Here is a 13,548-nt window from a genome sequence, read left to right as displayed (position 1 = left end):
GAAAAACTTGAGATAAGCCAAGCATCACCTCTAAAGTAGTGTCGACCAGGGCCTGGCAACGAAACCATGGAAAAATTCCTGTCAGTGCTCAAAATATTACTGACTCTCCAGTGAAGTTGTGTGCTAGAATGCCATCTGATTTGATGGTTGGAGCCAAAGACTAGATTCCATTAGAGAAACTTTACCTGAGGAATGCCCCGATCACGCCTGAATGAAAGGGGAGTACCTATGCTGAATTCTTCAGATTGTGGACACAGTTTAATGTGGGGTGTCCAAAGAATGCCCAGCACCAAATCTACTTTCAGGAGGACAATACATTTAGAGAAAGATATCGACAGATTCCACTGGGTAATTTAGAAGACCTCTGAGAGCAGTCGGTGGGGTTATCCAAGAGTACCTGAGTCCTTATGCTTCTCCCATAATGTTGGTCCAGAAGAATGGTTCACTGAGGATGTGCACTGACTACCGCACCCTTAAGAGAAGGGCTATTTCCATCCGATATGCCCCCCCACAGATAGCGGATGGTCTGCAAGGCCTGATGACACCAGCTATGACAGACTAGGTGGGGTGTTGTATCAGCAGCACAATGGAATCCTAATACTTACCACTCATATGAGCCAGAGCCTTACCCCCCGGTGAAAGAAACTATGCCATGCACAAGCTGGAGTTCCTTGCCTTAAAGTTGGCAGTGGTGGACAAGTTAAAAGATTATCTGTATGGCACGGACTTCGAGATCAGCAAGATAATAATCTGCTCAGGTATATATATATATATATATGCTCATCACAGCCAAGCTGCTGCCACAGGACAGGTGTTAGCTGCTATATCTGGATTCCTGGCTGCCTGGGAGTTGGAAATAGGAATGCTGATGCCCTATCAAGGTGACCCTGAGTCTCTCAAAGAGCAGTGAAACTGACTAATGTTGGAAGGAATCCAAGCCTTATCAAGGGGTTTAGCATTGAGCCAAGGGAGCGATGGGGCTGAAGCCACTGCCACAGGCATCCCTAAGTTCTACTGTGACCTCACCCAAGTGAAAGGCAGTGACCCATCTATTGTCTCTAAGAAAGACCTAAGAAAGGATCATGCAGAAGACACCATATGTAGTCTGATCCTGAAAGCTCTGGAGAAAATTCACTCAGAGCTTTTGCTAGTGAGTTATCTAAAGGAGGCACAATTGGTCCACAAGGAATGGGATCTGTTACAGCTACAGTATGTGATGGGGTAGTCTACCAAAAAGGCCTCTTGAGTGATTGTGAAGACAAGTCTCGTTTGTTTCTTTGGATATAAATTATGAGGAAACTATGTTATCCGCTTTGTATGGTGACCTTGGTAACTAAAAAATGGGGAGGGTTTTTAAGCTAGGGAGAGATCCATAGCGTTAATGTGCATGAACTTCTTGTGTCTAGAGCTCGATACAAATAGATATGGTAATGTCCTGTGGTGAAAGACCATTTCTGTCACAGCCACTGCTCCTAATGTTACATCTGTGCAGGTGCACGGGCCCAAATGTACCCAGCATGAACGAGGCAATAAAAGTAGAATATATGCTCTTCACCTGATGGCAGCGCTCAGTTTATCTAAGGCTAGCAGTCCCGCTCTGACTTGCTAACAGAACATTAGAGCGGGACTGTTAGTTTTAGATAAGCTTTTTATTCGCCCCAGCCTCAGTATTGAGTGCACATGACGTACCTGCCATTACAGACTTGAGACTTGGTTCACAGTATACTACCCTCGAACCTGTTTATACAGATAGAAGATCTCAGCTCAGCGGTCTGTTATTGAGCATGTTGGTTTACATATGCTCTGTCATCAGGTGAGGAGACTACTCTTTTATATAATTGTTTGGCTACTCTTAAGCCCCATACACACTATCAGATTTTCTGCTGATTTTTGTCTTCAGATTTACCAAAACCATGTAGTGCAAGGGCCTGTCTGATTACATACAGGTTTGGCCTTATATTATATGGTTTTGGTAAATCTAAAAAATTTGCAGAAAATCTGATAGTGTGTATGGGGCTTTAGAAGCTCTCTCCTCCTTTTGTCTTTTAGATTTTCACTGTGTCTGTTCGATGTATCTGGTTGCAGCTGCTTGAAGATTAGAGAGTTGTTCACCTGAACCTACAATTTGAACTTGTGAGAATTACATTTTTTTCCTCTACTGTAGTCCCGCAGCTACCTTGCACTGGTAAGGTGATTTGTATATACTGTAGATTTTTAATTTTCTGTATACTATTTATTTAAAAGCTAATCTTGCCTGTAAATGTGCACATCTCTGTGATGTACTGAAATGCTGCAGCACTGACTTGTATCAAAAAGACAACTGTTGAAATTTGCAGATTACATTTTATTTCTGGCTTCCTTAAATAGTTGCCGACAGCCGGCCGTCAAATGACGGCCAGATGGCGCAGCTCTTGTCGCGGGAGGGCGTCATATGACGTCCTCCCATTTAAACAGGGAATGTGCGCGATAATGTTTCTTCGGTGGCAGCGTGTCACAGAGACACTGCTCGTCACCAAGAGGGGTGAACAGCCATTGGGTATGGCTGTTTACCACGTGATCGGCCGTGATTAAGTCACGGCCAATCACAGATAGTTCCACCCCCACTGTGCATGGCGCATGTGCGCGAGCACGTCTGTGGCGGTCCCGGGAACACTACTCGTCACCGACAGTGGTAAACAGCCATTGGCCGGCTGTTTACCCACGTGATCAGCTGTGATCCTTTCACAGCCGATCACTAAATGTAAACAAACCGCGGTAACGAGATGTTACCGGGTTCTCCTCCTCACACACCAATCGTGTATGAGAAAGAGATTGTGGTAACATCTCATTAGTGTGTGTTGGTGTACACTGTAGGCGGTAACGAGATGTTACCAGGTTCTCCTCCTCACACACCAATCGTACACCAACACACACTGATTGCCCCCCAATAAAGAGGACCTGTCAACACCCATCATAGTACCTGTCACTCACAGTCCATCAGAATACCTGTCACAGTCCATAAGAGTACCCGAGTACCTGTCACAGCCCATCAGAGTACCCGAGTACCTGTCACAGCCCATCAGAGTACCTGAGTACTTGTCATGGTCCATCAGAGTACCCGAGTACCAGTCACAGTTCATCAGAGTACCCGAGTACCAGTCACAGTTCATCAGAGTACCCGAGTACCAGTCACAGTTCATCAGAGTACCCGAGTACCTGTCACAGTCCATCAGAGTACCCGAGTACCAGTCACAGTTCATCAGAGTACCCGAGTACCAGTCACAGTTCATCAGAGTACCTGTCACAGTCCATCAGAGTACCCGAGTACCAGTCACAGTCCATCAGAGTACCCGAGTACCAGTCACAGTTCATCAGAGTACCCGAGTACCAGTCACAGTTCATCAGAGTACCTGTCACAGTCCATCAGAGTACCCGAGTACCTGTCACAGTCCATCAGAGTACCCGAGTACCTGTCACAGTCCATCTGAGTGCCTGTCACAATCCATATGAGTACCTGCGTACCTGTCACAGTTCATCTGAGTACCTGTCACAGTCCATATGAGTACCTGAGTACCTATCACCGCCCTTCAGAGTACCCAAATACCAGTCACCAGGCTTGAGAGTACCCGAGTACCTGTCACAGTCCATCAGAGTACCCGATGTTGCCTTATGAGGAGTTTATGAGTAATCTCCATTAGCAACTGGGAATATTTGTATTATAGATGTGTATATCTATATATATATATAAGTTTAGTATAAGAAATAAAGAATGATTATAGTAAATGTCAGGTTAACTTGGCTGGATGTGAGCAAATACATGAACAGACATTTGGCTTGAGTATGTAATTCAATTAACCAGTTCCTTTTGGCTTACAGGTATGCTAAGTGTGTGTTAGGGAGATGCCCTGCTGTTTACCTAACATGGTATTCAAATGCCCAGGAAAAGATACCATTTGAGTGTGTAGTCGGCACGGGCCGAATTCATTTGCTAGATAAAGGCTTGTGTATTCTTCCGTGCTAATCAACCATTTATCCATTTCAAAGGGTGTTTGATAGGCTTAAAATATTTCTTCGATCTGTTCAGGAATGGACAATTTACCCCGGCTATGACTGTGCATAGTTAAGTGCCCTATTCAAGAGAAGACTTCCTCTTTAATTAAGTTGGCTTTAGACCAACTTATCACTAACCAATTACACCCAAAAGAGGAGGTGCTATTGAGGGGAAATTAAGTTATAATTAAGTTATAAGGAAATTGACCAATCTTGGAAAAGATACGCCTGGGGGGAGGAGAGGGCTAACCAATCAGGTTGGTCCTGTGCAAGTCAATGAGAGATGGCCCTTTATTAGTGGGACTCACACAAAGATAGATGGTAGATGAAAACTAACCGGGGCCCCGGACCAGTAAGATAGGTAAATTATCAGATCATCTCCCAGCACTTAAAGGTATACCTGCTCGTCATATGTCTTGTTTTGTATTGTGATGAATATAATCTGTATTCATGTATTTTAACCTAATATTTTACTCCCTTGCTTAAGACTATAGATATTTTCTGTGTTTTAGACCTGTAACTTACTCTAATAAATGCTGTTATGTTAAAAATGTTCCTCCTTGTCTATAGAATTCTCATTTAACCCATATCATATCTTCTCATTAATAAATCAGAAATATAGATTTTTAAAGGTTAACACCAAGTACCTGTCACCAGCCCATCAGAGTACCCGAGTACTTGTCACCAGCCCATCAGAGTACCCGAGTACCTATTTGCAGCCCATGCCTCATAGAATTCTGGGTAATTCCACTGTCCTGGTGCTCCTGGACCTTCAAAAGTGTGATGGGTAGGAATGAAATGAGATGTATAATTTATGCTCCTAGCTCGCCTGAAGGTACTACTTCAATGTTCGGCCTCTCTATGTGGCCAGGCTGTGTAAAAGTATCACACATGTGTTATCGCCATACCCGGGAAGAGTAGCAGAATGTATTTTGGGGTGTAATTTTTGCTATATACATGCTATGTGTTAGAAATATCTTATAAATAGACAACGTTGTGTAAAAAAAAAAAAATGCGTTTTCATTTTCTTTCCACATTTTCCAAAAACTTCTGGAAAAAAATTAACTGTTCAACTGCTCATTCTGCCTCACAGATTATAAGTTGGGGTGTTTGCTTTCCAAAATGGGGCAATTTTGTGGGCAATTCCATTGTCCTGCTGCTCCAGGGCCTTCAAAAGTGTAATAGGTGGTTGAGAAATTAGATGTCATTTTTGCTTGCAGAATGCCTGAAGGTGCTACTTCAATTTTGGCCCTCTGTATGTGGCCATGCGGTGTAAAAGTCTCACACATGTGGTATCACCATACTTGGGAAGAGTAGCAGAATGTATTTTGGGCTGTAATTTGTTGTATGCTTATGCTGTGTGTGAGAAATAACCTGATAATATGACAATTTGTAAAAAAATTAATAAAAAATAAACAAAAACTTAATTTTGCAAAGAATTGTGGGAAAAAATTACAACTTAAAAAACTCACCATGCTACTTACTTAATACCTTGGAATGTCTACTTTCTGAAAAGGGGTCATTTGGGGGTATAAGTACTTTTCTGACTTGTTAGTGTCTCAAGAAATGAGATAAACCTGATGTACTGAAGACCTGATCAGATGTGATCAATTTTCAGTGATTGGCACCATAGTTTGTAGACTCTATAACTTTCACAAAGACCAAATAATATACACCAATGTGGGTTATTTTGGCCAAAGATATGTAGCAGTATAAATTTTGGCCAAAATTTATGAAGAAAAATTGCTAATTAGCAAAATTTTATGACCGAAACAAAAATGCTTTTTTTTTCACAAAATTTACGTATATTTTTTATTTATAGCACAAAAAATAAAAAAATACACTAATGATTAAATAACACTATAAAAGAAAGCTCTATTTGTATGGACAAAATGACGCAAGTTTGATATGGGTACAGTGTTGCATGAATGAGTAATTGTCATTCAAACTGTGAGAGCGCTGAAAGCTGAAAATTGGTCTAGTCAGGAAGGGGGTGTAAGTGCACTGTATTGAGGTGGTTAAAGATAATGCCTTTGTAGAGGATGGTTCAGTCTGGTGGACATCTGGACAGCATCACTCAGGAGAAGTTGATTCCGATGCCATACCTTCAATGGTCCTGTTTTTTTCTTTGGGTGGATCTGCTACGCCGGCAGACTGGACAGTTGTTTGCAGATGATGTAGGGTTAGGATCTCCACTGGTCAGCCATGCTTTCTGGGAAAACCCGAATGGAGCATTTGATCATCCAGCTATAAATTCTGAACTCTCACTCTCAGGTCAAAGTTCCTTTTGTCCAACTCACCTTGGACATCTGATGCAGCCTGGGACTTTTTGGAAGCAGTCTTTGGGTTCCTCCTTAGATGTTCCACATACCCTCTGCTATATGCAACAGATGTTTGATCTAAAGAATAAGGACAAACTCTAGCCCTAAGTTCAGACATATCTTCATATTTTAATTTACTAGGATTCACTGTTTATTTTGTGATATAATGTTGCCTTATTTTGTCTGTTTTAGTTTGTTTAACCCTTGAAGGCTTTCTGAGTAGTGAGCACGGTCCCTTCATTGAATTCTAAAGGGTTCACACAACACTTTTGCCCCTTCAGGAGAAGCTAAAAGTCATATATACTGTAGCAGCTGCACTTCTTCTGCATAGAGTACATGTGTGTATATATATATATATATATATATATATATATATATATATATATATATATATATATATATATACAGTTTTCTTTTGTTTTTAAGGAAAGGTCCAGTAACCTGTTCAGTCTTCACTGCCTGTCCAAGAAAAGGAGGAAGATAATGAGAAAGAAAATGTCTATACAGACTGGTTGTGGCCTCCTCAGCCATTGGACCTCCCTGAGTCCTGCTTTATATTTGATAAGAGGGAGGACAGGAGGAGTCTTCTGTTCTACAAGTCAGGGAAATAAGTAGAACCCTTGAATCTAAGGAAAGCCTATCATAACCCAAGGAGCAAAGAGGCAAAAGATAAAATGCTCTTCAAAAAGGCTGACATACGGCTCTATAGGCCAGAGTTTGGAAGAGACTGTGTTCACAGCCTGAAGGTCTCGGGGGTCCCCAAACATTATACTATGGCGCTGTTTAGACCATGTTCCACCTTCTGGCACACCATAGTTTCCGATGCCTGCTCCTTTTGCAAGGCAATGCCATAAAATTAGCCTGAACTTTTAGGGACAAATGTGGTTGGATGTAACTTGTTGATTGTTTTATTGTGAAGCTTAATTTTATTTTGTATCTGCTGTGCCTCTTTGGAGACTAAAGGGGGGGGGGGGGGGCGGGAGTATGAAGCCCCAGTCCACAGCATTGCAAGGACTGCAGCTGCACAGACTGGGCTGTTACAGATCGCAGAGCTTCTGTAGTGACTTTTCTCTCTCAGAGGAGAACATTGAAAGGCCACCTGAAGTCTCACCCATCACCCAGAAACACAGTGATGGACTTGGGGGCAGGAAAAGCCTGCCCGTGGAGCCAGGAGGGGGAATGCTGGGATCTAAAAAAACTGCTGGAAGCTTCAGGGACACTTTGAAATGTAGTTCCAGGATAAGCAACTCCTTTCTAGAAGGGACTTTGTGGAACTACAAATCACAGGAGAGAACCCTTCAAGCTCATTGAGAGGAGGAAAAGGGATAGGATGCCCGGATTGCAGACAGTCCTTACATAGACAGTGGTGCTGTGCAGATTGGCAGATGTGTTGCTGACCCTTTGGACTCTGCTAAGGTTAATGATGCAGTTGAATATCAATGGTACCTCATGCTTTCTTACTTTCTTTCAGAGGGACCATGCTTTGGAGCCAAGGGACTTAGTGACCCATGGCAGAAGATGGCTGAGTGCCCTGTTTTCACTCAAGAGGGTTGCTACAGTGACCAGAGTAGCTGGCATTGCCATTGTGAGAGGAAGGAGGCTCCTCAGTGGACTGCTGAGTGGCCACCATCTTTTTACCGTCCTCTTAAAGGGATAGTTCCATTGTAATTCAGGATTCAGTTTGAATTCCCCTTGTTTACTGTTGGGGGATACAACAATACTTTAAAAATGATCTGACGTTATCTTGGGCCCCAGCACTAGCTAAAATCAGGGCAGAAGGTGTTAAAGAGGCACTAAAAACTTCTAGCCTCTGAACAAGTAACCCATATATAGGACTCTCCTATAGTTCAGGACCTCCAAGATGTGGATTTTACACCCGTGAGCCAGGTTTCAAGTAACCATTGGGGGTGTGTTTAGTAATACTAATTTAAAATTGTTACCAGTGTAACATATCATTTTATTGACAATTACATTAACGTGGTTATTAAGCCACTGTGTCTTCTTGCTACAATCCCATCTGTTATAGTAAATGAGGTCCCCAGTGCATGCATTTTTATAAAAAGATCAGCCGTAGCTTATTTTATAGCGCCCCTCTGCACTCACGTGACTGGCGCCTCTCTCTTCTCTCGATCTGACAGCAAAGGGAGCGGTGCTGAGAATCCCCCACTGACGTCAGCTAGGAAGAGGAGAGGAGAGAGGCGGCCAATCACATGAACGCAGAGGAGCACCATGAAAAAGCTATACAGCAGCTTATTTTTTACAAACATATACACACTGGGTACATCATTTACTAGAACAGATGAGATTGTAGCAAGAAGACACTGTTATTTTTCCAGCAGGAGGGGAGGGTCAGGAGTGGACAGAGCTGACAGGCAGGGAGAGAGGGAGAGAGAAGTTACAGAGCAGAGCTACAGATGACGGAGGCATGTAAACTGACTATGGTGTCAGGGTCAGTTTACAGAGGGGAGGGCAGAACCAGGCAGGATGAGCAAGGTATTTCAGGTGATACAAGGGGCCAAATTACACAGCACAAGCACTGTGCTGTATAACATGCTTTAAAGAACCAGGATCAATTTATTTTTTATTTTTTTGAGTAACAGACTACAAAGAGCCAATATTTGCAGTGTTGGCCCTTCTTTTTCAAGACCCCTGCAATTCGCCCTGGCATCCTGTCAATCAACTTCTGGGTCACATCCTGACTGATGGCAGCCCATTCATGTATAATCAATACGTGGAGTTTATCGTAATTTGTGTTTTTTTTTTGTTCACCCGCCACTTGAGGATTGACCACAAGTCCTCAATGGGATTAAGGGGAGTTTCCTGACCATGGACCCAAAATTTGGATGTTTTGCTCTACAAGCCACTTAGTTAACACTTTTGTCTTATGGCAAGGTGCTTCATCATGCTGGAAAAGGCATTGTACCTCACCAAATTCTTCTTAGATGGTTGGGAGAAGTTGCTCTCCGAGGATGTTTTCGTACCATTCTTTATTAATGGCTGTGTTCTGAGGTAAAATTGTGAGTGTATATACAAAATAAAATAGCGCTAGTCTAAGGTCATTAGCAATTAATGCATGTGCTATGACATACTAAGTGTATATAAAACATAAAGTGCAAAAAAACTATGATAAGAACACTTCAAAGTCTCTTTATAAAGTGAATCTTTGTAATTGATATAAAAAGTCCAAGAAGAAAACTGATGTTCCATCACCAAGTGACGTGATATGGAGCCTTCTGTGGCACTGCACACACAGGGACTCTTACCAGATAGCCAGGACCACCTATCTCTAGGATGGTCAAACGGGCAGAATAACCTCTGCAGGGTAGCAGGAACTAAACCACTGGGGCAATCTGATGATAGATGGGTCCTGCAACATAACCTCCCCTCACAGCAGAACATCCAAATCATCCAGGAACAGGAGATGAACTATACAAAGTAAAAGCTCCAATAGTGTGATACTATTAAGGTAATTTTTTTGAGAGAAAAGCCAAATGGCTGCTTACAATTAACTAACAAGCTCCACCCGACATGTTTCATCACACGTGACGTCTTCCTGGGGCACTGTGAGAACACTCCCTTGGCTGAGAAGCCACCCCACACATGAATGGTCTCAGGATGCTTTACTCTTGGCCATGGGCGTCCGCAGAAGTTTTTTCAGGGGGGGGCATAATTTTAGGGTCACCCATGCGCCGCCCCTTTTCGACAATGTCATTATCACATTATCATGGTCAGAGACTGCAGACATAGTACAGTCCCTAGGATAAGTAATGGATAACGGCCGACAGACCCTCTTACCAGACCCAGCGAAACTACGGCAGTGATCCCTCCGGCTTGACGGGTTCCCCAGGGGCGACTCTGGTCAGTAGTGTAGTATGTCTGTTCCCTGGCAGTGGCTCAGTCTTTTTCTCTCTGGCGGTGCTGGGCAGTGTGCCTCTCTGGTGGCGCTGGAAAGCATGGCTCTCTGGTGGCATGGGGCGGTGTAGCTCTCTCTGGCTTCTGCCCAGCATACTCCTCATTCTTTTTCCTGTAGCGCTCTCTCCCTTACCTTTTTTCCAGGCTGCAGTCTCTCAATCTCTCTCTTGATCGAGCTGTAGCCTCCTCCCTGTAGAAAATGGGGCTGCCAATCTTTGGGACTACATGTCCCATGATGCTCTCCTCTCCTAGTCTCCTTTGATTGGCCCTCAGTTGTGGCCAATAGGGAAGGAACGGAGTGGGCAGGAAGCTGGGCGGAGAACCTGGTGAGAGCTGTCGTCTCTTCTCCCTGACAGGAGAAAGGGAGGGTGACCAGGGGAAACCTGACAGCCTGACAGCCCGCAGCTCGCCTTTCTCCTGTCACAGCGCCGCTGAGTTCTCTGCTGGACTGAGCAGGGAAAAGAGCCCGCAGTCACACTACACTGATAGGGGGGCTTGACAGCACCTTGATGGTGTCACCCTAATAGTGATGGAACTGTGCTGAAGTAAAGATCTGATCCCTGATTCCAGGGGGGGACACTTGACCCCCCTTGCCCCTACCTGCGGACGCCCATGCTCTTGGCATGAAACTGGATTTGATGGTAGCGCTCACCTTTTCTTCTCTGGACAAGGTGTTTTCCGGATTCCCAAAACAATCGGAAAGGGGATTCATCAGAGAAAATGACTTTACCCCAGTCCTTAGCAGTCCAATCCCTGTACCATTTGCAGATGTTTCTGATGTTTTTCCTGAAGAGAAGTGGATTCTTTGTTGCCGTTCTTGACACCAGGCCATCCTCCAAAAGTCATCTCCTCACTGTGCGTACAGATGTACTCACAACTGCCTGCTGCCATTCCTGAGCAAGCTCTGCACTGGTGGTGCCCCGATCCCGCAGCTGAATCAACTATAGGAGACGGTCCTAGCGCTTGCTAGACTTTCTTGGTTTTCTTTGCATTTAATTGAAATTCTACTGATCACTCTTCATAACATTCTGGAGAATATGCAAATTTCCATCATAAAAACTGAGGCAGCAGACTTTGTGAAGATTTATCATTTATGATTTAATTAATATTTGTGTCACGTCAGCTTTTTTATTCAAACAGAAGAATCCATTGTGCACATAGTGATTAAACTTGGGCCCAGTTCACACTTGGGTGGGCTCCGGTCTGCAGGTAGGATGGCCCATTCATTTCAGTGGTGTGTCCTACCCACAGAAACGTGCAGAAAGTCCTGGAAAAGGTACACTTTTTTTTTAATTTTAATGCAAAAAAAAAAAAAAATATATATATATATATATATATATATATATATATATATATATAGTTACATAGTAGGTTGAATAAAGACACCAGTCCATCCAGTTCAACCTGAATGAGTGTCTACAATTGTCCCTATCCCTGTACATTGCACACTCACATCGGTCCCTACCCTCAAGGAGCCCACAATCCAAGGTCCCCATTCATATACTAGGGCCAATTTTGGACAGAAGCCAATTAACCTACTGTGCCGTAATAAAAATAACCCAGTTTGTTTTGTTAAATATAAAATATGATGTCACGTTGAGTAAATAGATATTAAACATGTCATGCTTTAAAATTGCGCATGCCCGCACAACAGCGTCAATCAACATAAACTTTACTTTACATAGACAAAGCTTTTAAAACCTTTATAGGTTTCCACTTTAGATGTACAGAGCTAGAATTACTGCCCATGATCCGATGTTCACGACGATACTGCACATGTGTGGGATGATCGTGGTTTACATGCGTGCAGGACCAGATGCATTTGCCTTTGCGTACAGGGACGAGGGGGCACTTTAAAAAAAATTTTTTTTTAGATTATTCATTAATTGTATTCATTTTTTTTACATTGTTGCTTTGACTTTTTTTTTCGTTTTGATCCATTTTATTACTGTCACAAGGAATGTAAAAATCCTTGTGACAGCAATGGAGACGTGACAGGTACTCTTTATGGAGAGATCGGGGGGTCAATAAAATCTCAAATTCCTCCTTTGCACTTGACAGCATTCAAAACACCAAGATCTGCTTTTTTGAACACTTTTCATTTTCAGAAAATGGCGCCTTGAAGAATATCGGTAAAACGGAAGTGATGTCAAGTCATAGCAGGACCCGGTCAAAGCTGATCCTGTCTTTCTTTAGGTCTCCAATAAGCCGCCGGACGTGTTGGCTAGTAGCTTGGGTCTCTGGGATGGGAGAGCCTGAGCGAGCCATGGTAGGTGGTGGGAGGGGGAAAATGTCCCCTCCTGCTGCTTGTAATAATAACTGAGTGGCTGGGTAGCGGCTCCGGTTGTTATTGCAAGAGAGCTGAGCGAAGGCTCTAAAAAACGGTACCGGTGTGATGTCTGCCCCCCAGTACAACCACTTGAAGTCAAATAACATGAGAGGTACGTGATTTGGAGGCAAGTGGATATAATAAAGCTGAAAGCAATGAATTCTCGAATCTCAGGGTTGGAAGTATGATATTGAGGGATGCCATAGGAGTAGAAACTTTGCATGAGTGTACGCCAAGATAGTTGTAGGTTTTCAATAATGATATCTATTGACCGTTTTTTAACAGTTTCAAAACTTAAGCTGGCCGTACATGGATAAAAATTCACCTGGTTTAGCCGGGACCAGACAAATTTCACTCCATGTATGGACTCCCTAGTTTTACACAAGTTGATTTATCGATCAACTTGTGTATAACCAGCCAGTTGGGTCTTCCTATACAATTGGTGCCACCGGCTAAAGCCAGCAACACAAATCATTGTGTTCTGCTGGCAGGGAAATCTCCCCACCATCAGAACACAATAGAATAGTGGGAGGGATTCCCCCATCAACACTGACTGTGTTGATGGGGGAATCAAGCAATTTTCTTTCCTTCCACCAATGGTAGAAGGAAAGAAAATTGCATAATCTATGGCCTGCCCTAGGCTATGTTTACACTAGCTCCAAAACAAGGTGTTTCTCGAGGCTAGGTTAACATTTGTGCAGATGCTGCTGCTGCAGGACCCACATGAATACTGGCAGCCCGCAACCACCTACACAGAGAAACGCAGAACCTGTGGGTGGGTGCCATTAATCCTAATGGCACACCACCAGCACTGGAAACCGCCACTCGTACTGGGAACCTCGGTTCCCATGTGAGCTGCAATTTAGAAAAGAGTGCAGGGACTTCTTTTCTGCATGTTGCGGGGCACGGCAGCTCATTCAAATGAATGGGCTCTTGTGTTCGTGCAAACCGCAGCCC

The sequence above is a fragment of the Lithobates pipiens genome, unplaced genomic scaffold (genome assembly GCF_037356315.1).
Source record: "Lithobates pipiens isolate NorthernLeopardFrog02 unplaced genomic scaffold, aLitPip1_a1.2 Scaffold_1, whole genome shotgun sequence".
Taxonomy (NCBI): domain Eukaryota; kingdom Metazoa; phylum Chordata; class Amphibia; order Anura; family Ranidae; genus Lithobates; species Lithobates pipiens.
This window is presented reverse-complemented; position numbering follows the sequence as displayed.